The sequence below is a fragment of the Melospiza melodia genome, chromosome 7 (genome assembly GCF_035770615.1).
Source record: "Melospiza melodia melodia isolate bMelMel2 chromosome 7, bMelMel2.pri, whole genome shotgun sequence".
Lineage (NCBI taxonomy): Eukaryota > Metazoa > Chordata > Aves > Passeriformes > Passerellidae > Melospiza > Melospiza melodia.
The window spans coordinates 24,076,201-24,081,674 of record NC_086200.1 but is presented as its reverse complement, the minus strand read 5'-3'; positions in this window follow the sequence as shown (position 1 = coordinate 24,081,674).

Genomic DNA, 5,474 nt, shown 5'->3' with positions numbered 1-5,474 from the left:
AAAAACAGGGAAAACTGGGGATAAAATGTGGGGAAAATGGGGAAAAAAACAGGGAAAAGTGGGGGGGAAATGGGAGGAAAAAACAGGAAAAAATGTGGGAAAATGGGGGAAAATAGGAAAAAACCAGGGGAAAATGGGAGGAAAAATAGGAAAAAAACCCAGGAAAAAATGGGGTAAAAATGGGGGGAAAATGGGAAAAAAATATGAAAAAAACAAGGGAAAATTGGAAAAAATGGTGAAGAAATGGAAAGAACTGCAGAAAAAGTGGGGAAATTGGGGGAAAATAGTGAAAAATGGGGGAAACCAGGGAAAAACGGGGGGGGGGGGGGGAAATGGGAAAAAGTAGGGGGAAATGAGAAGAAAAATAGGAAAAAATGGGGGGAAAGGCAGGGGAAAAGAGGGAAAAATAGGAAAAAGTGGTGAAAATGGAAAAATAATGAAAAAATGGGGAAAATTGGGTGGAAAGTGGTGAAAATATTGGGGAGAAATGGTGAAAAATTGGTTAAAAATGGTGAAAAATGGGTTAAAAATGGTGAAAAATGGGCAGGAAACGGTGAAAATGGGTGAAAAATGGGTTAAAATTGTGAAAAATGGTTAAAAATGACGAAAATGGGTTAAAAATGGTGAAAAATTGGTTAAAATGGTGAAAACATTGGGGGGAAATGGTGAAAAATGGGGTGGGAAATGGTTAAAATGGTGAAAATTGGGTTAAAAATTGTGAAAATTTTGGGGTGGGAAATGGTGAAAATGGGTGAGGGACATCAAGATGGAGCCCGAGGACACCGAGGGTGACAATGCCAGCCCAGGAACGGCCTTGGGGACACCGAGGGTGACAATGCCACCCCAGGAACGGCCTTGGGGACACCAGGATGGGTTGAGGGACACCAAAGTGGCCTCGGGGAGAACGATGGCCCCGAGGTCTCCTCAGATGTCCCCAAGGTCCCCAAGGTTTCCAATGTCCCCAAGGTCCCCATCACCCCAACATCTCCAAGGTCCCCAATGTCCCCAACGGCCCCAACACCCTCCATATTCGCAAGGTCCCCAAGGTCTCCAAGGTCCCAAACATCTCCAGTGTCCCCAAGGTCCCCATCATCCCAATGTCCCCAGGGTCCTCAAGGTCCCCATTGCTCCAACATCCCCAATGTCCCCAGTGTCCTCCATACTCCCAAGGTCCTCAAGGTCCCCAACATCTCCAATGTCCCCAAGGTGCTATCACCCCAACATCTCCAAGGTCCCCAATGTCCCCAACGGCCCCAACACCCTCCATATTCGCAAGGTCCCCAAGGTCTCCAAGGTCCCAAACATCTCCAGTGTCCCCAAGGTCCCCATCATCCCAATGTCCCCAGGGTCCTCAAGGTCCCCATTGCTCCAACATCCCCAATGTCCCCAGTGTCCTCCATACTCCCAAGGTCCTCAAGGTCCCCAACATCTCCAATGTCCCCAAGGTGCCATCACCCCAACATCTCCAATGTCCCCAAGGTCTCCAATGTCCTCAGTATCCCCAAGGTCCCATCACCCCAACATCTCCAGTGTCCCCAACGTTCTCCAATGTCCCCAAGGTCCCCAAGGCCCCATCACCCCAGTGCACCTGATGTCCCCAGTGCCCCCAATGTCCCCAGGGTCCCAATGGTCTCCAACATTTCCGATGTCCCCAAGCTCCCCAAGGTCCCCATTGTCCCAACATCTCCAATGTCCCCAGTGTTTTCCAATGTCTCCAATGTCCCATCACCCCAACATCTCCAATGTCCCCAACATCTCCAATGTGCCCAAGGTCCCAATGGTCCCCAACATCTCCAATGTCCCCAACAACCTCCATATTCCCAAAGTCCCCAACGTCCTCAAGATTCTCAAGGTCTCCAACATCTCCAAGGTCCCCAGTGTCCCCAAGCTCCCCAATGTCCCCAAGGTCCCAATCACCCCAACATCTCCAACATCTCCAAGGTGCCCAAGGTGTCCAAGGTCTCCTCACTCGTGTCCCCTCTCCCCCAGGCTCGACCCCGGTGTCCTGCCACCCCGTCCTGGCGGGTGACACGCTGCTCCTGGTGGTGGCCCAGCTGCCCCGGGGGTTCCTGTGGGGGGCCGGTGGCTTCGCACCGCATGCGGACATCCCGCACATGGACATCCCGCACGTGGACATCCCACACGGACATCCCACACAGGGACATCCCACACATGGACATCCCGCACGGGGACATCCCGCATGTGGACGTCCCGCACGTGGACATCCCGCACAGGGACATCCCGCACAGGGACATCCCTCACATGGACATCCCACACGGGGACAAGACTCCCGTCCGTCTGGACTGGTAGATGGTTTTAGGGAACAGAATGGTCCCCACATTATCCAGGAAGAGGCAGTTATAGAACTATTGAAATGCTTGGACATTCACAAATCTATGGGACCAGACGGGATCCACCCCAGGATGATGAGGGAGCTGGCAAATGAGATTGCAAAGCCACTCTCTATCATTTACCAACAGTCATGGATTACTGGTGAGGTTCCAGATGACTGGAAGCTGGCCAATGTGATACCCATTCACAAAAAGGGCGCAAAGGATGATCCTGGCAATTATAGACCAGTCAGCCTGACCTCTATACCTGGCAAAATAATGGAACAGTTCATATTACGTGCCATCATGCAAAATTTGCAGGATGGCCAGGGTATCAGACCCAGCCAGCACGGATTTAGGAGGGGTAGATCATGTCTAACTAACCTGATCACTTTTTATGACCAGGTAACCCGGCTAGTGGATGCAGGGAAGGCTGTAGATGTTGTTTTTCTGGATTTCAGCAAGGCCTTCGACACTGTTTCCCATAGCATACTCCTACACAAGCTAGCTGGCCATGGTCTGGATAGGAATACCCTTTGCTGGGTTCAGAACTGGCTGGATGGCCGGGCCCAGAGAGTGCTGGTGAATGGTGTCACATCTAGCTGGCGACCAGTCACCAGTGGTGTCCCTCAGGGGTCTGTGTTGGGACCAGCTTTGTTCAATATTTTTATTGACGATATGGATGAGGGCTTAGAGTCTTTTATTAGTAGTTTTGCTGATGATACCAAATTGGGAATGAATGTAGATCAACCAGAGGGGTGTAGGGCTCTTCAGAGAGACTTGGAAAGGCTGGACATATGGACAGAATCAAACGGGATGAGCTTCAATAAGTCCAAGTGCCGAGTATTGCACTTCGGCCATAATAATCCCCTGTACCGATACAAGCTGGGGATGGAGTGGCTGGATAGTGCCCAGGTGGAAAGGGACCTGGGGGTGCTGGTTGACAGTTGATTGAATATGAGCCAGCAGTGTGCCCAGGTAGCCAAGAGGGCCAATGCCATCCTGGCCAGTATCAGAAATGGTGTGGCCAGCAGGAACAGAGAGGTCATTCTTCCCCTGTACTCGGCACTGGTGAGGCCTCACTTGGAGTATTGCATCCAGTTCTGGGCCCCTCACTTTAGGAGGGACGTCGAGTTACTTGAGCGTGTCCAGAGGAGAGCAACGAAACTAATAAGGGGCTTGGAACACAAGCCATATGAAGAGCGACTGAGGGAGCTGGGGTTGTTCAGCCTGGAGAAAAGTAGACTAAGGGGTGACCTCATCACTCTCTACAACTTCCTGAAGGGTGGCTGTAGTGAGCTGGGGGTCAGCCTCTTTCTCCGGGCGACAACGGATAGAACAAGAGGACACAGTCTCAAGTTGCGTCAAGCTAGATGTAAGTTAGAAGTAAGAAGGAAATACTTCACAGAAAGAGTGGTCAGAAACTGGAATCATTTACCCAGTGAGGTGGTGGAGGCATCATCCCTTGAAGAATTCAAAAAAAGACTGGATGTGGCACTTGCTGCCATGATCTAGTTGAACAGTTAGAACATCGGCTGGACTAGATGATCTTATAGGTCTCTTCCAGTCTTGAAAATTCTGTGATTCTGTGATTCTGTGATCCCACACAGGGACATCCCGCACAGGGACATGTGGTTATGGGGGTCCATCAGGGTTATGGGGTCATGGGGTTCCATCAGGGTCATGTGGCTATGGAGGTCCATCAGGGTCATGTGGTTATGGAGGTCCATCAAGGTCATGGGGATTTATTGCGGTTATGGGGGTCCATCATGATTATGGGGTTATGGAGTTCCATCACGGTCATGTGGTTATGAAGGTCTATCAGGGTCACGGGGTTCCATCATCGTTATGGGATGGATCATGGGGTTATGGGGGTCCATCATGGTTATGCGTTTATGGAGGCCCATCAAGGTCATGGGGCCATGTGGTTATGAGGGTCCATCATGGTTATGGGGTTATGGAGGTCCATCAAGGCTATGGGGTTATGGGGGTCCATCAGGGTCATGGGGGTCCATCAGGGTCATGAGGGTCCATCAAGGTCATGGTGGGTCAGCAGGATCCTGGGGTTATGGAGTTCCATCACGGTCATGGGGTTATGGAGGTCCATCAGGGTTATGGGGTCATGTGGTAATGGGGGTCCATCAAGATCATGGGAGTAACCAGGGTCATGGTGTTATGGGGTTCCATCAGGGCCATGTGGTTATGGGGGTCCATCAGGGCCATGTGGTTATGGGGGTCCATCAGGGTCATGGGGTTGTGGAGTTCCATCAAGGCTATGGGGTTATAGGGGTCCATCAGGCTCATGGGGTTAAGGGGGTCCATCATGGTCATGTGGTTATGGGGTTCCATCAAGGTAATGTGGCTATGGAGGTCCATCAGGGTCATGTGGTTATGGAGGTCCATCAAGGTCATAGGGTTTTATTGGGGTTATGGGGGTCCATCATGATTATGGGGTTATGGAGTTCCATCACAGTCATGTGGTTATGAAGGTCTATCAGGGTCATGGGGTTCCATCATGGTTATGGGATAGATCATGGGGTTATGGGGGTCCATCAGGGTCATGGGGTTATGGAGGTCCATCAAGGCTATGGGGTTATGGGGGTCCATCAGGGTCACGGGGGTCCATCAGGGTCATGAGGGTCCATCAAGGTCATGGTGGGTCAGCAGGATCATGGGGTTATGGGGGTCCATCAGGGTCATGGGGTTATGGAGGTCCATCAAGGCTATGGGGTTATGGGGGTCCATCAGGGTCACGGGGGTCCATCAGGGTCATGAGGGTCCATCAAGGTCATGGTGGGTCAGCAGGATCATGGGGTTATGGAGTTCCATCAGGGTCATGGGGTTATGGGGATCCATCAAGGTTATGTGGTTATGGGGGTCAATCAGGGTCATGGGGGTCCATCAAGGTCCTCGGGGTCCATCAAGGTCATGTGGTTATGGAGGTCCATCAAGGCCATGTGGTTATGGGGGTCCATCAGGGTGATGTGGTTATGGAGGTCCATCAAGGTTATGGGGTTATGGAGGTCCATCACGGTCATGTGGTTATGGGGTTCTGTTGTAGGAAGGAGACCAGGACACCAGCTGGTTCATCACTGGTCCAGTTTATTGAAGAAAGCATCAAACACTTACAAAGCAAATAATAAG